Genomic DNA, 25,473 nt, shown 5'->3' on the forward strand with positions numbered 1-25,473 from the left:
AATTTAATCTCACTTGATCCAATGTAAATATGTATATATTTTGGCAGAAACTATGGGAGGAAGAAAAAGAAAAAGACGGAACGAAAGGAGAAAAATTTGAAATTCAGCATATGCGTGCCAGCGTGAGAACCTTCGATTTTTCATCTATTCCATATATTCTCGAGGACGTGGTAGAAAGAGAGAGCGAGAGAGAGAGAGAGAGAGAGAGAGAGAGAGAGAGGAGGAGCGAAAGTAGGTGGAGAAGCAGCAGGTGGCGCGTTAGACATCGAGACGCAGTCCCTCCTTCTTCGGCTTAACATAAAAATCATGACTCGAGAACGAAGGAAGCGTATAATTCGATGGGATTGCATAACAAGTCCAACGAGTTTCTATTTCGATGACAAAGATAGATATACATATCTTTATAAAGACGTCTATAGAGAAAGAAAGAGGGAGAGAAAGAGAAGAACCAACTACCTGGTTACACCTGCCGCGCTTTGTTCTCTTTTTAAGTCCAACGAAGGTGACCCTTCTCGAAGGACGAAGCAATTTTACGTAATTCCTGTATTTTCTTTATCGTTTCACTTCGAAGAATGCGATAACTTTGAAAGAGGGTGACAACGTTCGAAAGGGTGATCCTTTTCCGAACGACCTTGGTAAATATTACAAAGGATCGTTACGACAAACCTTTCATTCAAAAAGAAAAAAAAAGAAAGAAAGAAAAAATCCCTCAAGACTCTTTTTCCTTCTGATTACTAACTATTTATGTTAAGGTATCGTAATCATGTGATTGAATACAATAGCGGAAGAAGAAAGAATGATGGACTGACTCCTCCTTCCGCACGAAGTGAGGAGTTCTTGAGTGTCAGAAGGACCGGAAGACTGTCAGCGGCTCATATGAAAAATCCAGGAATGTAGGTGAAAAAAATCAGATGGATCGAAAGCCTTGCCAGATGTTGTGCGTCATGTGTGGATACGTGTACGCATACGTTACGTCCCTCGTCAAGTCGAAAAAAAATGTGACGCCCGGTGTGCGCAAGAGCATGCAGTACTTACTCGTTATCACGGAAGAGAATGCCGGTAACCGCAACAACGTAAACTACCACTTTGCTTTGACCTTAAGAACGTAAAGGCTACGACGTTGTTTTTCCTTTAATTGTTTCGAATTCAGAAAAAAAATCAACGAAGAATTTTTTCACTCTACACACACATATAACGACGTTTTGTTCTTAATGATGTGCCTAATTGTTAAGAATGAAAAGACGTTAACAAATGATTACGATAGAAAGTATAAAACTTGAAAGAGAATAATACCTATCGTGGTAAATTCGTATAATTAATTTTAATGTCAGTTAATAAAGAAAGAATGAATTTAACGTGCGTGCCCGTGTGCGTGTGTACATGTTAGATTTTAAACGTCTCTGTTGAAAGTGACTCGAAGGATAGAAATATTTTTCGAGGGAAAATAAATTCAAGAATAGGTCGATAGCGAGCTAGTCAATTTTCGAATCTAGCGATATAAATTCGTTTAATCTAAACCGAGATAGCTTCCATTTCAAATCTCCTCGAGATCAACCTCCTTCTATTCCACCTTCAGTTCTCCTTCCTCTTACACGCTCGACCTCTTTCAAGCCCGGCAATCCTTTGCTCACGGCTGTACCCACCTCCCTTATATTCTGCTCGCTTCTTCCTTCATCCTCATGCTCTCACTCGTGAGAAAGATAGAGAATAAGAGAGAGAAAGAGAGAGAGAGAGAGAGAGCTCTGCTATTCCTGGATTCCAGTTGCCTAAGACGCCTCCACCGACCGCAGAGTAAAGTATGGGCTCATACTTCACCCGCGCGAAGCTTCGTTCTACCCCTCTCGTACACCTCCCCCTTCCTCCTTTTCCTCCTCCTCCTCCTCCTTCTCTTCCATCGAGCGCGTCTAATGAAACTTTGAAAAATCACCGGAATTAACCGAATTTGAATTACATCGAGAGTTCCCTCGAATAGCGTCAAAGAAAGTGAGAGAAAGACGACGTGGAGTGAACTCGCCAGAATAGAACCAAAGAGATGGAGGAAGAAACTAAGCAATATATATATATATATATATGTACTAGTACTTCAACTTTTGCGGTACTAGTTTTTCTCTAGTAATTTAAAAAGAAAAAAGAAAAAAGAAAAGAAAAGAAAAAAACACTAAGACGAATTTCAAGAAATTCTGCGAACTCTTTGAAGTTCTCTTAATCGTACAATAGATTTTCACAATATCGCGGACGATCCTGTTATATCTCAGCGATCGATATGTAGCACAATTTTACACTATAGAGAGTTTCCATGTGATCTTCGTGTCACTTCGCACCAATCCAGTTTCTAAAGAACACCCTACGATACTCCTGTTCTCGAGACAAAAAATAAGAAAAACTTATAAAAATGACTCGATCTCAGATCTAGTTATTCGCGAAGTACCGTCGCGAAAAATGAAGGAGAACCGTTCGCAACGTTGCAAGTTCAATGGACACTGGCCGAGAGAGAGTGGGCCCGATTCGAAAAATGACCGTCGCGTTTGCTTCCCCTTTCCTAGACCTCCCCCTTCTCCGAAAGGTAGGTCCAGCCAACCCCACTGGCCCCGTTAAAGTTGCGAAGAAGGAAGAAACGGGTGGACGGAGCTAAAGGAGAGCGTATAAAGGTGGAAACTGGACAAACCAGTTTACCGTTTTCAAAATTAGGCTCCCCCGGTTGTCGTATAGGTCCGCACGCTGTCCGATGTCCACTGTCCACCAGGGGTTGCGTTCGAATACCAACACACTCACACGCAAATGCACGTGCGTGAATGCACGTTGAACTCAAGTATGTAACGAGCGAGAGAGGCCCGCTGTAATGCAGGCCTGAGACCAGTCTTTCACGATATAACATTGATTCTTTCCTTTCCCATTGTCGAACCTCGAAATAAAAGGACCCAAAAATTTATGTAGAGTTAAACCAACGTAAGTCTCCAGGTCGTGCTTTCGACTAAATCAAGATTACCGACAACCTCTTTTTTTCGACCGAACATATCGATTGTCCGAATGTGTTGTAAGATCTCTTTTGTATTCGAGATATGAAAACTTACTCTTGGAAAGAAGTACTTCAAATTGTTTTGTAAATTTTTCTTTGTATATTTCTCTACAGATATCTTGCAAACGTTTCCATTGTAAATGTAAACATACGTACATGTAGAATAAATATTATCTTCCTTGTGCATTCTTGTTTTTAAAAGATAATCATTCCTTTAGGAACTGTTCCTTTTCTATTTTATTCTCATTTTGAATTCTTTTAAGGAAGTTAATTCATCTATATCCTTCTTATTAATCTATCTTTTTATTTCCGTGAAACCAAGCAGGTGAATCGGAGAACACGGTATGTCGCCAAGATTTCAGGGAATGTAAAGAAGCGTGTGAGAGAGAGAGAGAGAGAGAGAGAGAGAGAGTGAGAGAGAGAGAGAGGGAAAGAGAGATGAAACGAGCGAGAAAAGAAGAGAAGATAATATAGAGGAAGGAAGGAAGGAAGGAAGGAAGAAAGGAACGACGAAGAAGAACGAGCTGGATAGGCGGGGGATGGCCGACAAAAGGCGAGAAGGAAGGAGGGTAGTGCTGGAGGCTGATAGAGGATGAGAGGGAGGATGGCGTTGGAGCTGATGCTGATGCTGCTGTTGCTGGTGGTGGATGAGGGTGAGAGCCGTTGAAAGGTGCAAAAAGGGGGCCACAACATCCAGGAGCCTCGGCCGGGGCTCGTAAACATGGCGACAGAGTCTCTTGTTTTCTTATCTATGACGGCAACAATGGGCCCCAAGAAACAAAGACGAAAGACGGGCTATTTATTTCGAGCCATTGTTTCGGAGTCGAGGAGAACAGCGGTAGGTTGCTCGGATCGTAGGAAAGAGAGAGAAAGAGAAAGAGAGAGAGAGAGAGAGAGAGAGAGAGAGGGAGAGAGAGAGAGAAAATACTCCGCAACGTGGCTCGCAGTGAAGCCGCTATGCCATAAAGACTAAACGCTATGAAACGCTCCGTTTCGCTAGTCCTTCCGTACGATTCGTACCTTCACTCCCTTCCTAACAAGCACGCGTCTCTTTACCTACCCACAAGATAACGAGTTTTCGTCGATCTATTTAGTCGATTAGATCGTCGTTGTTACTCAGTACGTTTATCCTTTAATCGTAAATTTTTATTCCCGTACAATCGTAGATGGTAGTCTATCGAATTTTTTTCCATACTTTTTATCAAATTTGGATAAATACCAAATAACATGATCGTAATATTTCTCAGAGTAAAATATTCGAATAGTTTGTGGAAAAAAGATACATATCGACACGAAACAGATAAGTACTTAAGATTTTTCAAAATTCTTAGTTCGTTTTTTCTCCGAGAGTATGATGAGCTCTCTCTTCTTTCTCTCTCCTCCTCTCTTTTTCTCTTTTTCTCTCTCTCTCTTATGACGAGCTCGGCTGGCGGTGAATTAATTAAAATTTTCGCAGTCACGGGCGTGGGGCCAATTTTCTAGCAAGAAAATTCTGATTCTAATTTCATGCAAATGGCCGCCCCTTGGAGGGTACAATGCTGGAAGGGTAAGGAGAGCCGCCCAACGAAGGAGGGTGGAGCGAGGGTGGTTCCTGACTCGCCGTCGTCGTCGCCGCTCCCGGTGGCCCCGAACGAGTCAGAGAGAACGAGTGAGAGAAATGCATGAGTGGGAGGGAGGGGGGTGGTTAGGGTGGGATGGTGTAGAATGGGGTGGGGTGAGGTGGGGTGAGGTAGGAAGCGATGGGACGGTATGGGATGGGATGGGGTGGGAAAGTAGGGGTAAGAAGAGCGACAAAACAATGGAACGAAATTTAAATTATGCTCCCCGCAAAATGGCGATCGTATGCAAAGCGATGCTTAGCCAGCGAAGGAGAAAGAGAAGAGACGCGCCGTCGACTTTGCGAACAGCCGCGAGTTCTCCTCATCCTCCTTCTCCTCTTTATCTCTTTTTCCTTCATCTTCTTCTTCCATTCCTTTCACCCTCTCTCCTTTTATCTTCCTGCATCACCCGAAAGTCCATCTTAATTTCTTCTCCGGTCGTATTGTCTGACCAACAACATCCACTCTTTTTTATCGATCTCCTCTATTACATGATGTTGATTTTTTCTTCTTTTTTTCTTTCTTTTTCGATCCTTATCGTTACAATTCGAAATCTTGTTTAAGAAAGTAACGTGAAATAGGACTCCTTTACTATTAGACACGCGACTAAACGAGTCACGTGACATTGTTTCTGTTTTGAAAACATAAAAGTGTATTTTATATATCGTACGTATATCATTGAACTTTACGCGAGCCGGTTCAGTTATACTACTACATTTTGTCGTATGTCCGTTAAGTAGTTCTAATGAATTATTTAATATTTACTCAGAGCCGTAACGAGTCAATGACTTATCAAAGAAACGATAACATTAATATGCATGATTGTAAAAAGTTATTTCCTTATTTCCATAGATCTCCTTGAGATAGTTTTAATATATGTACATATTTTATATAGTTTTTCTTTTTTTTCCAATAAAGATAAATGAAGATTGTGATTTATGATTCGTGTAAATATTAATTTCGTTCATGTATTTACATGTATATATATCCTCAAGAAATTACTACAATTAAATGTCATGAATTTTTTTTCTTTGATACATTTTCTCTATGATACATATTTCCTATGATATAATTGATTTCAACGAATAGCCTTGGATATTTCTATTTAATGTTTACTTCGCAATATCATATAAATTATGCGTTTTGCGTCCATGAGATGTGGATATTAGAACTGAAAGATATTATAGAAGTTCGATATAAGAAAACGCGATACTATTGCTACTTATTTTATACTTATCTTAGGTTCCGGGGTTTTCTTCTCTTCTTGTGAACGTGCCTTCGTAGGAATAAGGGATGTAAGAGGGCCAACTTTGCTATGCCGAGGGCCACGCGAGGATGCCGAGGGGCTGAAACGATGGCGGCAGCGGTGGCGGCGGCGGCGGCAGCGGGGACAAGAAGATGGATTCATTTATCTTTCCTGTAGATCTAGCTTATATTTCACCGCCCCCCGAGGCAGATACTAAGACGAATGGTCTCTCGAGCAGATCTTGCAAAACATCAGCCTTCTTCTCTACCTCCACTTCCACATCCACCTCCACCTCTACCTCCACCTCCCCCTCCTCCTTCTTTACCTATCTCCGCCTCCCCCTTCCAACCCATCCCGTCGCTCTACCATCGAATGCAAATGTAAAACATTGAAGAGGCAAGCTAACCTCTTCAATGTCGTGTTAACCAAACTCGAATGTATTTATTTCTACGACAAAAGACGCCGCGTCTGAAATTATGACCTATGAGATCGAGATTAATCGTTAAAATCGGATTCCGTTATACTCTTTTCTTTTCTTTTTGTTTTTTTGTTTTTTTTTTCTTGAACACCGAACAGCTTTTCCTCATCTCTACGAATTCCTATGAACGCCACTTCGAGGCTTTGATGGTTTCTATGCAACACGGTATGCTTCCAATCACGTAATGAAAACCACGCGAGAAAAGTAAGTACGCATGTCGGTAGTATATAAATGAGCGCCAGACCGTGTTCCGTTTCATTAAGTATCGATGGCAAAACAGTGAATAAAATTAAGATTTTATAATGCTTTATTTAGTCACGTTTAATATTTGATTTAACCCAACCGTACCGCGTTTATTTAACTTATTACTCGTTTATGGATAATTCCGCTGACCGAACGAGCTAATTACTAAATATTGCGCCTACGTATAGTGTCGCTACGTTGCAATACTAACGGCCACTGTTGTTACCGCCGTAACTAGCAATAACGTCATACTCTCTCAACCGATCCTCTATCTACCTATCTACCTTTCTCTTTCCCTCTCTCTCTCTCTCTCTCTCTCTCTCTCTCTCTCTCTCTCTCTTTCATACACATACACACTCTATCCATTCATCCCCTCTTCTAGTTTTCCTCATCCACCAACACCAAGAATGACTTTATCTGTCTCCGCAAACGACCAGTCCCATAATCTATTATAGTAGTACTCGTGAAGAAAGCTCGAACAGTTCTCGTTAGCTAACTAGTATGCCAGCCGTTGTTATTATCCGTCAAGTATGAATCGGTAAATAAAAATTAATTGTATGTTTATTATTCCTCATTTTTTACTTTTATTAATTTGAACGATCGTCAAATTTCGAATTAAGCCAAACACTGTTAGTAGCGTTCGTGTCCTTGAATTAAATAGCATCAACCGTCCGATTAGATGAATACGAAAAAAGGGCCATGGATAGAGAGATTTAAGACGGGTAAGGCGGGGAGAAATGAAAATGATCCGAAGTAGGGTGGCCAGGAAATGACCACCTGGACACGCGCCTTTGGCTGACCGGTCGAACGGGTTCGCGATAAAAATTCTCGGGAAAAATTCCGTACGTTCGAGACCTCCGAAAAACCGGTTCCCATAAAGCCGAAACTGGGGTCCGCTGACCGTTGGTCGACCCTGAAGGGTTGATCACGGCAAGAAGGGTCACCCTAAGAAAAAGTTAGTCGATAATAAATAATTGTGTTCTATCTTTACCAAGAAAAAAATATTCAAAGCTCTCTCGCGAAGTTGCAAATAATATAGAAAATAATAACAGTCGAATTAATAATTAATCAATATTTTTATGCATATAGCAAAGATATGAATATATCTGTTCTATGATTCTCGGTAGATAATGTGGATACACCATAGGATTCAAAAATTTATTCATAGTGTAACTAATGTATCTAGTGAGATTGTTCATAGTGTAACTAATGTAACTAATAAGATTTTTTATTCTAGTATCTAGAATAAAAAATCTGAAACAATCCCTCGATGAAAACGTTAAAATAAACTTTGCGAATATATGGAAAACTATTCATGAATAAGGTAATATTTCGATTTGTACCACATAAATTAATTCAAATTTCTATATTTGATTCTATATGGTCAACGACGATTAGTTTACATTTCATTTTCATCTAATACATTATTAAGTTAAATATTACTTATCATTCAGCCGATAACATAAACGTATCCAAATATGCGGGGAAGAAAAAAAGGAAAAGAAGTTCTAAGTGTTGATTTATTTTAATCAGTGTAATTGCAAGAAAATTCATGCTGACTGAGGTAAATGACGAAAATCGTTGAATAGATTTTATACAAAATATGTTGAACTATATGATGAGAAAAAAGAGAAAGATACAGACAGACAGATAGAAAATGAAAGAAAGAATGAGTGAGTAAAGTAAAGAGGGAAAGAGGAGAGAGAGGGAGAAACGAGGAACTAGTAGCGGCTTCAAATTTGTAACTTTAGAAGATCAAGATGAAAAACGAGCCATCCACCCCCACCATGACTACTTCTCCGTAGTCCTTCCATCCCTCGTCCCGATCTCTGCGTCTACCTTAAGAGAACCGTGCACAGCCTGGAACACACCACCCTCTTTGAAACAGCCCTCGCGAGGCTACGCTCCCGTTTTAATATTAATGGAAAGGCTGATGGGAAACCTGAAAGGAAGGAAATTGAAGGAAAATAAAAGGAGTAGTATACCCCCTGATGATGTTGTACGCGGTAAACTGTAAGAGTTCCCAAGTCCATTAGTTGTATTTTTTTTTCTTTTTCCTTCTTTTTTTCTTTTTTCTTTTTTTAAATTCTTTCTTCCTTCCTTATTAAACAAGGAAATAAAAATTGTTTCAGCGTATGAAATATGCATTCGATAGACTATAGATATATAATAATAATAATAATAATAATAATAATAATAATAATAATAATAATAATAATAATAATAATAATAATAATAATGGTAACACTAGTGTTTTAGTCATCGCGTTTTCATGATTTCCATTAGGCGTTAATAATTTGTAAGGTTAAAAAATAATAAATATAACGATGAGAACGATGAAAGAATAATCTTGATTCGTTTGTAACATTGAATTTATCGTGAGAAAATACGGCGTCCAAGCTGTTCGGCCAGGAAGTGACTGGCAGCAGTTTTATTAAGAAGGGTCTCGTATATACACCGGGAAGAAACCGTGAGACTTCGTTCTTAAAACTGAGCTTTATTTTATAGTATTCGATATTTAAAAAAAAAAATAAGAAGATAAATGTATATATATATGTATATATATATATTTTTTTTTCTTATGTCAGAAACGACTCATATTTATTTTTTAACTTTTCTTTAAAAACGAAATCTTAATATATAATTCAAAAGACACTCGTGTATATTTGTATCCCTGGATCGTATAATTTTTTCTTTCTTTCATTTCCTTTTTTCTTTTTTTTTACATGAAATCACATCCATGAAATTCCGAGGTGAGAAGAAAGGCGTGGTAAAAGAAAACGAAAAGGAAAAAAGAAAGAATAAAAAAAAAGAAAAAAGAAAATAAATGAATAAAAGAGAACTTATTTAAAATCTATTCGGTAGTTACATCGAAAGTAGGAACAAACGAATCAGATGACCAAAAAGAACAGTCTTATTATTGGCGACGTTCAATGGATGGAGATTTGCCCTACCCCCACCCTAACCTCCGTCTTTCTGTGTGGTAGTGTCTTGACGGTGAGAAGACGTAAAAGCGGAAAGAGTCGCGGCTCGTCTCCAGGAGAGAGCTGCTTTCGTCCTTTTATCTGAAAGTGCGGGGCCGCTCTCTCGCTTGCCGGGCTTGCCCGGCGTCTTGGAGCGGGCGTCTCCTGGACGACGCCTCGGATCAATACCGACGCCCAGCGTCTCATTGGCCCCTTCTCTTAGGTGCTGTGGAAAATCGCCCCGGAGATGACGGCTAGGAAGAGGGAGGAAGTGTGGGAGAGCAGCCGAGAAGGAGGAAGAGTAGGAAGAGGAGGAGGAGGTAGAGGAAGAGAAGAGAAGGAGGAGGTGGAGGAGGAGAGAAGGAAGAGAGAAGGAAGAGGAAGAGGAGGTGGAGGAAGAGATGGAAAAGGAGCAAGAGAGAGGGTGAATGGGTGGGTATGCGAAAGAGGGTGAGCCGAGCGGACTTTTCTTCCTTCCTCCATCCTTTCTCCGTCCTTCCACAGCCTCCATCCATTCTTTGCACTATCATCCTCCTCCACCTCAACCTCCTCTTCTACCACCACTTCTACCACCCACTCACCTCTCCTCCTTTTTCCGTCTCTTTCCTTTTCCGCTCCTCTTCCTTCTTTTCTCCCCGCGGCTATTCTTCTTTCGCTTCGCAAACGTCTACGTGGTGCCAATGAACGCTCTCCGAGAGCATCATTGACGATTTCATATGAATATTCTACAATGTGGATACTCTTCAGAGCCCTCGTCCTTCTTTCAATCCACAACGACGTCTATTCTCTTCTCTTTCTTTCTCTCTTTCTTTCTCTTTCTCCCTCCCTCCCTGCCACGCTCCCTCCCTCCCTCTCTCTTTGTCTCTCTTTCTCTCTCTAGCAAACGCAATCGATTCTATTCCCGACAAAGGAGAGAGTACTTTTACCTGAACGCTCGCAATGTTATTCGAGCCTTCTCGACACGTCCGTGTAATTGGAAAATCGTTCTGCCGAGACGATTCTCTTGATCCTCATTCTTTTCCCTGCATTCGTTTGAAATACTTTCTTTTTTTACTTCCCCTCCACATCTTTCTTTTCTCTTCTTTTCTTTTCCTTTTTTCTTCCCCTCATTTTATCGTTGGCACGCATGAGACGTTCTCATTAGTGCTGACAAAAGGTATGCGATTGATCGTTAAAAGGAACGTTTTACGATTCCCTTATAAATTTTCTTCTCTGTCGAGCATTTGATTAAAAAAAGAAAAAAAAGAAAACAAAGAAACACAGATAGAAAAAATAAAAAAGAACAAAGACAGATAAAATACGAGGAAATAGATACGGATGCTCTACCTTTTATCTTTTTTTCTCTTTTTTGAAACGAAGATTGAAAAATCAAATTGAAGGAAAGGTTTTTAACGGCAAAGGTTTTTTACTTTGGTACACCGAGAGATTCTTTTTTTTTCTCTTTTCCAAGCATCCTAACTACTAAAAGGGTAACGAGCCTCGATAAAGAGGGAACGCGTGCCGGAGTGATTTTTTGCTTCCTTCGTGTCCCACCTCTTTTCTCTTCTGTCTCTCTCTCTCTCTCTCTTTCTGTTTTTTTTCTTTTTCACCGACGGCTCTCTTACTCACCCTCTCTCATCGCCCTTCTCAACTTTCTCTTCTCCTTCTCTTCTCTCTGCCACGCATCTCGCCACATAGCAACTTTTTTTCCACTCTCTCTATCTATCTATCTCTCTTTTCTCTAGCTCTCTCTCTCTCTCTCTCTCTTTCTCTCTCTCTCTTTTTCCCAACCCTCTCTATTCCTTCCTTCCTTCGTGAGCTCGAGCTCCGTAAGGTAAGCGCACACGGCACGCGGCACGGGACACATTATTAGCTTAATAACTCCGGGGGACCTTTTTTAATCCTGCTACCGTTCCGGGAGAAGCTGTGCCCGCGGAAGACTTTAATTAAAAAATAAACAAGCGAGCCGAGCCGGTAAACGTGCGAGAGATTTAAAGAGCCCTTCGGGGGGCCTCCGGGCATTTGCATTTCGATTTTCTGACGAGTGCTGGACCGAAGACCGGACCCTTGCTTTCCTTTACCTTCGGTCAGCCGCTATTATCAAGGAAATCCTTCGACGGTACTCCTGAAAAATGCTTACTAAGTGGTATCTCTATTTTAAGAGGAAAAAATCCTGAAATTCTTTTTTTTTTTTTAATACGATATGATGTTTGCTCGATGTGGATTTTTCTTTTCTTTTTTGTTTCCTTTCTTCTTTCTTTCGTTTTTTTTATCTTTCTATTCCGACCTTTCATCGAGTAAAAGTCGATAAGATTTACGATTACGAGTTCATCGATTTAAGAATTAACTCGGATAGGGGGATGAGGGTTTATTTTATAGCTAATGGCGACACGACGACAACATTTACGAAATGGTAAACATTTTGTATATTTTGTTATTCCTCGATAGAAATGATTGAGAGACGTAGATATATATCGATGTATAATTAGCACTTAATAAATCTCCACCCTATCCATACTTCCTGTCCCATATGGTTCGCAAACCAAGCTAATAAACGTATAAATATTCCAACTCGTTGGTTGGTCGTTGAATAACGACGTTCTCTGATTAATCTACTCGATTAAACGGTCAATTAACCTCTTTATTAGTGCATTTCTTTTAACCTTCTTTTTTGAGATTATTATACTCGTTTATATCAGCCAGGACTCGTGCCTGTACAGGTATGTATGTACGTACGTACAGAAAATGTGTACGATTCGTAACATCAACAACGTCTCCAAACGCGCATGCAAATCGTACGATACATAGCATTCCATAAAACCTTCCAGCACACTTCCGATTCATTTTTGTGTATTATGATATCGATAAATAAATCTTTTGCAATTATCGGAAAACTAAGTGGATTTAAACATCACGAATCGATTACATTAATCGAATTAGTGGTTGATAATTATCGAGTTCGTCATATTTATGTTCATGTGTAACGATGAGAATTGACCGATGAGTGAGTGATCGAATTCGAGATGAAAAGGAAAAAAAATTAATTGGGGTGCATTTTATTATATGATAAAATATGCGGAGCTCGAAAAATTATATTTGTCGAGAAAATACTTTTCACAAAAAAGAAAGTAAATATAATAACGAGCTCGAAGATCAAGCTACCATTTTGAAAATCGAATTTTCAGTATCCTGCCTGCAGTTTGAAGACAACCAATCCTGTGCTAGCTGAGAGAGTCGGTAAGGTGTCCAACGGCTTATTTTTCTGGGAGGGTTAGTCTCGTAGGTGGGGATAAGTCGTGGGGGGCACGTAGGATGGGTAGGATGGCCAGCCTTCGGCAAAAGAGGGGAAAAGACGGAAAAGTGGGGTAAAATAGGCCGCAGGGTGGGGAACGAAAGAGGGAGACGCTTAGATGATAAATCATGCTGAGACTCGGTGGGAGGTGCAAGGAAAAGGAGTCGGTTGGGGGTGTCTTGATAAGCGTCCGAGCGACACAATCTACACTTCGTTAACCCATTGCGATGTTATTTAATTTACAAAGTACACGACTGTCTATTTTGCTATAATTTCAAATTTTTGTGAAAACGGACACGATTACAAAGGAACTCTCTTTTTTACCGATAACTAATTGAAAAATATATGATAAAGAATTTTTTTATTAAGGAAAAAATTACTTGAGTCTTTACGTTCGAATGAACAATTCATTCCGAATATTTTTTTTGTTTTTATTATATGACGATTCGTGTATGACGATACGTAAACAGATAAAAAAAAATTGCGGAACGCTACGGAATTCGACTCCCGGTTGTTTTTATAGCAGGCTATAAGAAAATAGAAACGTGGGGACAAATCGGATCGTCCCTCCAACGACCCTCGTCGTTTAGGGATCACCCTTTTTGCATCGCTTCTAGCTTACGATGATACAACCCACAACACTTTTTACTTTGAAGCTTTTTTTTTTACTGCACCCCAACTTGTTTTTTAGGGATGGGAAGGGAACACACTGTGCCGTGTGTATTACAAAGCACAGGTAGATGAAGGAAGGAACACTCGAACGATTAATAAAAGCTTTCACCCTAAGCGAAGCGAATACGACAGGTTGGTCTTTAGATGCATTTTTATAGATCGTGATTAAAATTATAATATGTTATCATTCGTATCAGTAATCATTCATATCATCGATTTAAGATGTATCGAAATATTAAAAATATTTTTATAAAAACGTATTTAACTATGAATGTAACGATATAAAAGAAAAACCAAAGATATAATTTATTTACAAAAATAATATAAATTTGTATTATAATACAGGAATCGGAAGTGATAGTTCAGAAACGAACCACGAGAATCGCGAAACTTGACTATCGAAGATGTCAACTGTCGGTAGGGATGGCGCCACCAGTTACCAAGAAACGAAAACTCAGTCGGTAACACGAGCTCTCGGTGGTTCTTATTCGGCATATGCGCGCCATTCGATCTTGCTTCTGATCTACCCACGTAAATAAGTACATAGTATGTACATACATATGTACATATATACACCCACTCACCTTTCACCGGAGGTAAACCTTTTCATATATGATACGTACGATATTTTCTCTTTACAAGAGACTTTTGTCTAAAGAAACTTAGGCCGAAACGCAACATCTTTCTTTGTTCCATGAGTGCGAACCATAATAGGAGGTTAGGACGGATCGCACGACGGATTTGTTCGATCGTAAAATTCAATCTATTGATGAGCTTTTGTTTCTTTTCAAAGAAATTAATTCTAAGAAATCCTCCCTTCTCTACGATTTGCTTATCGATTTGTCTATTTCCGATCGAGATAATGAATAAATCAAGAACGTGCGTGTTGCTTTATTCGTGGAAAGATTTATTTCGCTAAGAAACACGAGAGGAATAGTAGGAAGATGAGATGAACGAGAAGAAGAACGAGAAGAACGAGAAGAAGAAGAAGAAGAAGAAGAAGAAGAATAAGAAACGAAATCGGGAGGGAGATAGAAGGAAAGAGAAAGAGAGAGAGAGAAAAATACTTTTTAACTTCATGTACGAGAGGTATGGTCAGTTCGAAGAGCTATTCTCATCAAGGTCGACGATCTCTCCCTTCTCTCTCTCTCTCCTTGTCTCTCATACCCACTCTCTTTTCTTTCTTAACGTTGCAGCCTTCCTTCCCTCTCTTTTACGTTCTTTTAGATGCAAGGTCCACGTTCTTGAAATCATCGAAGAAAAAAACTTTCTCTCCTTATCCCTCTATCCATTTAACCAATGATAATCTTTATCACATACAACCTACTAGCCATTCGAAATTTGTCAATCTCCTCTTAATATATATGTATATATTTATATATATATATATTAATATTTATATATATATATATATATATTAAATATATATATTAAATATATATATTAAATTATACGTCCGATTGCTTTAGACTCGCTCCAATTAAAAGAAAAAAAAAGTAAAAAAAGAAGAAGAAAAATATAATAATAATAATTCCTCTACGAAGAATTATTATGACGTACGCTGATTTTTCAAAATTGTTTTCATCGCCGTTAATATTATATTTATTTTTATAAGTAGGTAGATATGTTAACTTATGCTAGTGTATTATTTCTATCAAAAGGAAACGATTATTATTTCATTATAGTTAATTATTTTTCATTCTTTCGTTTGATACATTCATTCGTTTATTACACGGAGAACAACATACATAGTATGTTGCGTTACCAATTTAATTTTAAAATTTAACTTTAGGACGCAATATTTCGGTCACTAGCCGAACACTTTCTTGGCAATAACGACATAGGTACTTTACTGATCTTTCATTCTTACGAATGAATTGTTAACCTTTTTTATCGTTTTAATTGTCTGTAAATGCAAGAGAGAGAGAGAGAGAGAGAGAGAGAGAGAGAGAGAGAGAGAGAAAGAGAGAAAGAGAATGAGTTCAACATCGAAGGGAAAAAGGAAAAAAATAAAATAATTTGGATGCGTTTTTATCGCCTCGAATTTCGAAGTAAATAACGTTGACATATCGTGCAGTAATAATTAATAAATCGGTAATTACTTTTTCACCTCAATGTATATATATATATATATATATACACACACACACACACACACACACACACATATTTGTATAAGTATGTATATACTTATACAAACGTCTCTCTCTCTCTCTCATTCTCTCTCTCTCTCTCTCTCTTTCTTTCTCTCTCTCTCTCTCTCTCTTTCTCTCTCTCTCTCTCATTCTCTCTCTCTCTCTCTTTCTTTCTCTCTCTCTCTCTCTCTCTTTCTCTCTCTCTCTACATATATATATACATATCTATAATAAATAACGTTATTAAAACGACACGAAAATCTATCGTGCCGATAAGATCGTTAACGAAGTGGTAACCTTTAAATACTCTGGCAGCATAATCTTCTATAAAAGCCATTGTACGCAGCGTTTTCCGCGGGCTAAAACTTAGTACTCGAAGGTCTTGCTGGTTCGCGCGAGCGCAGAAGTTTGTCCCTCTCTTTTTCTTTATCTTTCTCTATCTCTATCTCTATCTTTCTCCCTTTCTCTCTCTCTCTCTCTCTCTCTCTCTTCTCTTCTCTCTATCATTCTATCTCTCTTTCTCTTTTTCTCTATCTATATGTCTTATTCTCGATTTCTCTCGGCGGAGAATACATTCCCAAGCTCTTCTTTTTATCTCTCTTTATTTCTAGTTCCATCATGGTCTAAGCTAAGCGCGCACACCAGTCCTAGCGTTGCACTCGCTTCTCTTTATTCCAGACTTTTACATACGAGGACCCGCCATCATAGTTGGCTGTATTGGCAAAGCTGGTACCGCCAATTTTAGATGCTTTGCCTTCCGTTTATTCTTTTTTTTTCTTTTTCTTTTTCTTCTCCTTTTTCTTTTCTCTCCTTTTCTCTCTTACTCTCGTCTCTTCCTTTTCCTTCTCCTTCTCCTCTTCTTCTTCTTCTTCTTCTTCTCCTTCTTCTTCTTCTTCTTCTTCTTCTTCTTCTTCTTCTTCTTCTTCTTCTTCTTCTTCTTCTTCTTCTTCCACCACTCGTGCTGCCATTTTATTTTCGCGAGTGTGCAACGCTATTTTTAGGCGTTCTAGAAAACCCGCCTCTCCTTTTTCCGGGTCTTGGCAAGTACGAGACCCACGACGGGATAGCCGATTGCCATGAACGCGATGCAAAATTATTCTTATGCACCGACAACGAAAAATATTGGAAACCTGTCGGTGACAAAATGGCGCGAACGAAAGGCGCCGGCCAAGAGAGCCGAAATTTTTGACGGCCATCGTCATCAAGTCCAACCGTATAAAAGAATCTAATGCTGTCGCTTTGCCAAACTTTATTTTATTCCTAACGAGACGGACAAACTAGCGAGTTTGCAACAATATTGTAGATATTGTAGTTTGTAACAATTTTGCGCAACTAATGCAAACTGTTGAAAGCGCAAGCTTACGTCTCTTTACTGTTGTTTCGACAACTTTCGAAATTTACGAATAAATTGCGACTTTTCCTGTATCGTATTAAAAAATACAAATTTCTCTCGTTATCATCGTAATTATCGTTCTAAGTACTTAATAATCGACATCGTGTCGCATTGACAAATCATGAATTTGGCTCGAATCGTCGATCACGTGACAATCTTGAATAAACTGAAAGAAAAAAACAAAAAAAAAAAAGAGAATTAAAAAAATCTTTTCAGATCAGAAATAAAGGCAATTTGATGGAAGAGGATGAAAGTGGAGGGGGTTGCGTTTCGAACGGGTGAAAATTCAATTGGCACGAGTTAGAAACGAACGTGGCTGCGGGGTGCGAACGCGCGCAACGACGATAATGTTGAGTTCCATCAGAGTTGTGAGTATTGATCGTTTGGTCGTAAATATGTATATAGTTTGAACTAGCGCATCCTAGTGCATTCTAGTGTCGATAAATATGGCGGTGTCCATCGATGCCGTGGATGACCAAACGGGCGCTTTTCGTTTCTTCTCAGTTTGCCAGCGAAGGGGAGCGAAAGGAGGGTCGTTGACCTCGCGTGTAAAATCGATCGACGAGAGATCAGAAAGGACGTGGGTCTGCCTATAAATTGTAATGCCCGAAACAACAATTCGAAGGGAAACGTTTGCAAATAAATTACAACTGAGTGCTGTTTGGTTATCGAACTGAAAGATCGCGCGGAAAATAGGGAGAACAAATTTTTTTCCCATTTACGCTTCTGCGCACGCTTGCCTATTCATTTTGTTCGTTTCTCTACCTACGTGTATATACATATATACATACATATATATATATATATATATATATATATATATACACATATATATATATGTATGTATATATTATTCGTTGTGTAAAATGAAAATACGATCGACTTTTACTCGCTTCATACTCAAATATATTTTTGTTTCAAAATGAAAAAGAAAAAAATCGAAATAAATCGAAGGACTCTCAAAAATGTCTGCACATACTTACTGATTTATATACACGAGTTTAAAGAAACAAAATCCATCAATATATAATCCATGTACGTAAGTGTTTCCTTGTCAAGAATGAAAAGTATACAAGAATTTCAAGATACAATAACTTTTATCAGACAGATAATATCAAATCGGCAAGATTAATAAAAAAAACTTGTTCGGAGTAATCTTCTCCAATATTCATTAAACGCTCGGAAGTTTTTCCGTTATTGGGCAGCACGACGGTGCATTGGTGTATGTATATCGGCCATGCACGTTTCGTATCTGCGTATTTTCGGACGATTTTCTCCTCGGAGCAATGGTAGAGAGTTCTGCCCTCTCTCGCCATCCCTTCTCCTCCCTTTCCTCCTCCACCACCTCCTCCTCCTCCCTCACACTCACACCTTTCTATGGAGCGGAAGGGAACGGGCCGGCGTTTAATGTAAATCGCCACGCACGGTTCTCTCGTACGCGTTGGAAGGATGAGGAGGGAAGCGAGCAAGCGAGCGAATAGTGGAAACCAACGAGTGAGAGAGAGAGAGAGAGAGTGGGTGTTGGAGGAAAGAGACAAAGCTAGCACTAGTGAGAAGGACGGAAACAGATAGAGGGAGAAACATACATATGTATGTGTAAATGTGTACTTACTCCCGCATCCTACACTCCAACCCATCCTTTCTCTCTCTCTCTCTATCTCTATCTCTCTCTATTTCTCTCTCTCTCTCTCTCTCTCTCTCTCACTATATATATATATATATGTATATATATATGTATATATATATGTATATATATGTACGTATGTATGTATATATATCTCACTCGCATACTCACACTCTACCCCTTCTCCCTTTACTACCTCCCACACCTCCTCTTTCACTCGGTGTTTCCCTCCTCGTCGTTCTCCCCCCTCTCTCTCTTTCTCTCTCTCTCTCTCTCTCTCTCTCTGTCTTTCTCTCTTTCTCTTTCTCTGTATTTATCTATCTCTTTCTCTCTCTTTCTCCCTCTTTCCATCCTTTTCTCTCGTTCTCTAGGGACGACAAGCGTTCTTCGTGGCGTGCCACGGCACTCTCGTATACTTTTTTCCCCTTTTTCCTCCTCCTCCTCCTCCTCTTCCTCCTTTATCCTCTTTTTCCACGAGCACGGCCCCCCGGGCAGTCGAGTGATTTTTATAATCTGCTACTTGTTGCGCCGCACACCACCGGCCGCCACACCAACAGCAACAGCGGTAGCAACAGCAACGTGTGTTCGAGTATGCGGCCCGCCCGGAAAAACCGGAAAATAGAGGAAAACAAAAGCGCGGCGCTTCGGCCAGTAGCCGTGCAAGCGGCCAAGAGAACGACCGGGAGAAAGGGGTGCAGAGACGACGAGAGGGATGGGTTGCTAGCGACGTCGGGGGTTGCGAGAATATCGGGGATCCTCGCTGGAGGGGATGAAAAAAGAAAAAGGCATCGCGGGACCGGCCAACGGATCATCCGCCCCACGCCGCTGCTCCCCTCTTTTCGTATATATGTACCTTGTTTCTGTCCGTGTATGTTTGTGTATGTATTATACTTGAAAGTGTGCAGGAACTCGTGTTCGCGCGCGCACATGAAAGCCTGCTCCAGCGCGCGCGATACACTATGCAGTTGCAATCACAAGAAGAGTCTATCGACTCTCTCACCAACATCGTTCTTTCTTTTCATTCTAATTTTCTTTTATTTTCTTTTCTTTTCTTTTTTGCTTTTTTTCCTTTTCTCTCTTTTTTCTTTTTTACTTTCTTTTTTCTTTTTCTTTTTCCTTTTTTCTTTTTTCTTTTTTCTTTTTTCTTTTTTCTTTTTTTACTCCCGTCCCATATTTTTCCAGATAGAACGGTAATAACGGATACGAACCTATTGAGCAATTGTTCCCGGTTAATAATTTCTTATAACTACGTAATTGATGAATCGAATTGATTGAATTTTGATTAAAGTTAATATAAAATCTGATTAGATAGATTAATATATTATTATTATTATTATTATTATTATTATTATTATTATTATTATTATTATTATTATTATTATTATTATTATTATTATTATTATTATTGTCGTTATTATTGTTGTTGTTGTTGTTGTTATTTTTATCGTTGATATCGACAATTTATTTACGATTAACACGTTATTATCGTTTTTTTTTATTACGAAAAATAGGTTCAATTGATCGAAAGAATGACGGATTATTTATTAATCAAATAACGACGGTTAAACCTTGGCTTAGGTATCTTCTAAGTCGACAAAGATTAACTTTTTTTGAGAACTAAAATAAATGTATCAGTGTCATCATTGAACGATGAATAATAATATAATAGGTGAGGTAAAAAATTTTGTTAACAAGGAACTCGACATTTCGAAATTCTTTTCGTCAAAAAGAGAATGTTTCATTAATAAAGAGAGAAAAAAGTTTTTACAATAGGTACAGACTGAGAGTTAGATGGTAGGATCAAAGTTCTGATCCGTATAAGTGAGCCGTGGCAAAATGGCTTCCCACTTTTCAGGAATTATCGCGATGTCGGAAGTCTTGGGAGCGCAGAAGGGCGAAGTGAGAGAGAAGGAGATCTCGAAAGAGAAAGAGTGAGAGAGAGGGAGAGAGAGAGAGAGACAGAAAGCGAAAGAGTGAGAGAGGTAAAGAGACAAAAAGAAAAAAGAGAGAAAGAGATACGCGGTGGGTCGGGAGGCGGCACGCTCGCCGGCTGTCGGCCGAAAGTTTAAAATAGAATATCTCTCGCGAGTAACTTTCATCGGTCGTCAAAAAATCGTACAGTGTCGTATCTACCGGGGTTCTTACAGTCCTCTTCCCGCGCTATTCTCTTCTACTTTAAACATAGTCCTATGAAAGACTGATGAATGAAGAGGGACGCGAGGAAGTCCAAGATGCCAAGAAAGAAAGCAAGAGACAGATAAAGAGATAGATAGATGAACGAATAGATAGACAGAGAGAGAGAAAGAGAGAGAGAGAGAAAAAGATAGAAAGACAGAGATGGATAAGTAGAGTAAGAGGGGATCCCTCCTTTTCATGTAGACTCAGAACGGAGCTACGGGATAGGCTACTCTACGGCTCGACGTAGAACACGCTGCAAAAGCTTACGTAGGAGAGACGACGCGTGCACGATGTGCATCGTCGCACGCACACGCTTGCGGCAGAGCGAGAATTCAACGGCTACGGCGGCACGGCCAGGAAGTTCTCTCTACGTTTACTCTCCTACGAAAGAGAAAGAGAAATAGAGAGATAGAGAGAGAGAGAGAGAGAGAGAAAGAGAGCGACAGAGAGAGAGAGAGAGAGAGAGAGTTCTCGTCGAGATATTTTAGCGCTTTTCCAGAGCGCGCTGCGCTTCGCATTTGGAATTACTCGTGTGGGTGGGAGGAGAACGTCCGGAGGGATCGAAACGAACATGCCCGGCGTTTTGGAATTTGCCATCGTTGAATTGCTCGCCATTTTTCCGGTTCGCGCGAATGCCCGAATCTCTGCAGCGATATAACCAACGTACCTATATGTGCGTGCGTTAGTTACGGGGAGAACGATGCGTTTCCCCGATAATATCGCGGTACCGTGCCACCTACGCATAATTTTACCGAACAATTCGAGAATGCTGTAATACCGATGATATCGAATTTGGAAAAAGGGGAATCGACGGATATGGATTGATTAGCTGATTGGCGTGCAAATTCGCCGATACGCACGTCGAGGTATTTATGAAACTTTGGAAACGGAAGATTCCAAGGAAAAAATCGGATTCGTTGCAGGTGTCGATCGATATTAATGAATTGATTCAATTATGTATCAGAATGAGATAGATAGATAGATAGGTAGATAGATAGAGATAGAGAGAGAGAGAGCGAGAGAAAGGGAGAGAACGAAAAAGAGAAAAGATAGATAAAAAATAGTATGAGTTACGGTACAAAAAGAAGTCATAAAATGTGAAAGAGACAATAGAATAAAAGAGAATAGAATAGGATAGAATTTAAACATGTTCAAGTATACTTATATCTAGACTATGGACAATATAAAAGTAAGAAGAGTAGTCGAAAGAAAAGAAGACGAGAGAGAAAGAGTAAAAGAAAGGAAAAGAGAGAAAGAAAGAGAGAAAGAGAGAGAGAGAAAAAAAAGGGAGAGAGAAAGAGAGAGAAAGAATAGATAGAGAAAAACAGAGAATAAGAGCGTACGAATGCATCGACGCCAATGAAGTGACGTAGAGAGCAAAACGTGCCCTCCGTTCTCATATTCGCTCTCTAGCTCGCAAGCGAGCGCGCGCGTTAGCCTAGGACACGGATCCCGCGCGAGTAGAGTGCACACGCTCTCGCGTCGTCGTCGGCGGCAGCGCATGCGCAGCTTTGGCTGCGCGCTCTAGACCTACCAACAGTAGAGAAAGAGAGTTAGAAAGATCGAGCAAGATCGAGTGAGGGAGAGAACGAACGTAAGAGAGAGAGAGAGAGAGAGAGAGAGAGAGAGAGAGAGAGAGAGAGAGAGAGAGAGAGAGAGAGACTCGAGTTCCTCGACTCTTCTCCCCGCCAAGGTGCCGCTGCATGCATGCATTCTATGCGGCGTGCACCGCATTAGATGCATTTCTAAGTCGCGCCGCAATAAATCGCAGAAATATCGAAGTCGAGCACCGCCATCGAACTCGAGAGCGTTGTGCGTTTCGTGTAGGTGTGGGTGGGTGGGTGCGTGCCTGCCTGCGTGTTTAAGTGTATTGAGACACGTTTCATCTCTCTCTCTCTCTCTCTCTCTCTCTCTCTCTGTTTCTCTCTCTCTCTCTCTCTTTGTTTCTCTTTCTCTCTTTCTCTCTCTCTCTCTCGGTCACCGCCACCGCCGCCATCGTAGCCGCATCCGCCGCAACGCGAACAAAGAGAGAGAAAGAGAGAGAGAGAGAGAGAGAGAGAAAGAGAGAAAGAGAGAGAGAAAGAGTGAGTGAGAAGGGCGGGGAAGGGTGGGAGGGAGGGAGGGAGGAGGAGGAGGAGGAACAGGGCGAGAGCGAGTGAGAGAGAAAACGAGTGGGAAAGAGAGAGAAAGGGAGAGAGAGAGAGACTATCACGACCGGACGAAGAGGATATATCGATCGATCGCTCGCAAACTCCTGCGAGCGAAGAAGTTCCTCCTTCTCCGTTCGAAGAAGACTTCTTCGTCGGTTCCCTCGGCTTCGAAGGGACGAACGGATCGGAGAACCTTTCGTCTTCAGGTTCGCGAGGATTCCGTCCGTTAGCGAGGATTCGCGCCGTATTAACCGTGTACGATCATCGTAAACCCCTCATTCCCTCATTTTACTCCTCCTTCTCCGTTTTTAGATTTCTTTCTTTCTTGTATTTCGTACGTGTATTACCCCCACCCTTATACTTCGGTCACTATAAACTAACCAACCCTCCCACCCATAAAGCGTTCGAGATTTCGTTCGAAAAATCGAAAAGAGAGGACGGAAGAGAGTAATGTGCGACCCGGCGAAAATCGATGCTCCACCTCTGAACCTTCTTCGTCTTCGAGGAGCGCGGGAGCGCAAGGAAGACGGAAATATCGCGCGTTACTTTCGCGGCTCTCTTCGAAGGAGGAGGAACGTTGTCGTATCCGTAGCTGTATCCGTTGCCGTGCGATACCTCGCCGAAAGCTAGTTCGCCGAACGCCGAAAAAATCGAGTGATTTTCTAGGAAATACAGAAAAACGAAAAAGGATATAGGAATCAATAAAGCTTGTTGTTTTGGTTAAACGTATTCATGTTCTTGCCGGCGGCATACGGCAAAGGACGTTCTTGTTTTTAATCGGAACGCACGTTTTTCCACACGCGCGACAGAAAGAGAGAGAGAGAGAGAGAGAGAGAGAAAGAGAACAAGTGAGGAGCAAGAGGAGACAAGAAGAGAAGAAGAGAGGAGAGGTGAGAGAGATTATTCGATCGTAGCAAGCCCGTCATCATCAGTAGTGTCGTCCACGGCGCGGAGTCTAGAGTGTTACCGTAAAGAGCGAAACCGCGAGAGAGAGAGAGAGAGAGAGAGAGAGAGAGAGGGATGCTACTCGCGATCCTTCTCGCGATCCTTCTCGCGATCCTATTCCCGTGAACCCGACGTACTACTTACGAAAACCGAGCACGAAGTGGAACGACGTTCGCGATCGATGTTTCTCTTTTTTCCGTGAAGTCGCTTCTTGTTTCTTCGTTATATGTGTACATATATATATATACATATATATATACATATATATATATATATATATATATATATATATATATATATATATACACAATTCTTCTTTGAGTTTACTTCCCTTATCTTCGATCTCGATCATCAACCACGGGAGAAGTGTCAAGTGTAACGGTGAAACGGTAACGGTGCGTTAACGCTCTTATTTATTATTTCGAAGTGATAAGTGAGAAAAAGAAAGAAATAAAAAAAAAGATAGTAGGAACGGGTGAATAGATAGGTGGGGATGGAGGGGATTGAGAAGGAAAAGATAAAGTAAGTAAACAACCTTTAGTTTAGCGGAGAGAAAAGTGGAGAGAGAAAGAAGACTTTAGGAGAATCGTCGAATGCACCCAATCAAATACAGGTTGGCTGAGTTTGAGGATAACAATGACGAGGATGATTATGATGACGACGACGACGACGATGACGACGATTATGATGATGATGATCATGATGATGATGATGATAGTGATGACGACGATGACAATGATGATAATGGTAACAACATTGATAACGATGACAACGACGATTAGGAGAACGACAGAAAGAGACACGAACGTTTGAGTAACTATCAGCGCACGAGTTGGGACGACGCTCTCAACTTCCGAGGTGAGATTAGAGAGAAAATGACACTTCATAACCTTGCTACTACTTCTAATTCGCGCGCGCTATCGCTTTATTGCCGTTCGAGAAAGATACGCCGTTGATAATATATGTAACATCTTGAGAGAGATCGTTGAAATTAGTGAAAGATCGATCGATCGATCCTTTAGAACTCTCGTATCTATCCCGAACAAAGTCTTCTTCTCATTTCTAATCTTAACAGACTTATTACCTAATCTAACAAACTATTAATATTCCTTGCTTGCAGAACGAGTTCGCTTTTTCCATACGCAAAAACTAACTGAAAAGCGAAAAACCGCGTGGAACGGAGGAATATGGCGGCGACGACGGTGTACTACTACCTCGATCGACGAAAATTTTTCTTTTTCTTTTTTTTTTGTTTTGTTTCGTTTTATTTTTTTCTTTCTGTCTTTCTTTCTTTTTTTCTAATCTCTAATTTATTTCTACCCCTTAAATTTTCCTAAAATCCCGTCTTTTTCATTTCTTCTTTTCACGTTTTCATTTCTTTCCTTTTCTTTTTGGAGGATTTTTTTTTCCATTTATAACCTACCAGAGACACACACATATATATATGTATGTCGTACGAACCAGACAGTTTTTTCTCGTCGATACTTCCACACGTTGCTTCCTTCGTCTTGTCGGCCGTCTTGTTGCATCCGTTGATTTCCCTGTTGGAATGCGTCGGAGT

The 25,473-nt window shown here is 40.2% G+C and overlaps 1 long non-coding RNA gene across 2 annotated transcripts in view; it reads left to right on the forward strand.

Moving 5' to 3' along the window:
* Positions 1-22,968: 22,968 nt before the first annotated feature.
* The window catches only part of LOC124427550, a 32,187-nt gene continuing 29,682 nt past the window's right edge, over positions 22,969-25,473 (forward strand). For both annotated transcript variants that reach the window (XR_006942984.1, XR_006942983.1), the window contains exons 1-2: positions 22,969-23,857; positions 24,235-24,770. This is a non-coding gene — a long non-coding RNA (uncharacterized LOC124427550). The remainder of the gene's footprint in view (positions 23,858-24,234; positions 24,771-25,473) is intronic.

Source organism: Vespa crabro, chromosome 10, assembly GCF_910589235.1.
Source record: "Vespa crabro chromosome 10, iyVesCrab1.2, whole genome shotgun sequence".
Lineage (NCBI taxonomy): Eukaryota > Metazoa > Arthropoda > Insecta > Hymenoptera > Vespidae > Vespa > Vespa crabro.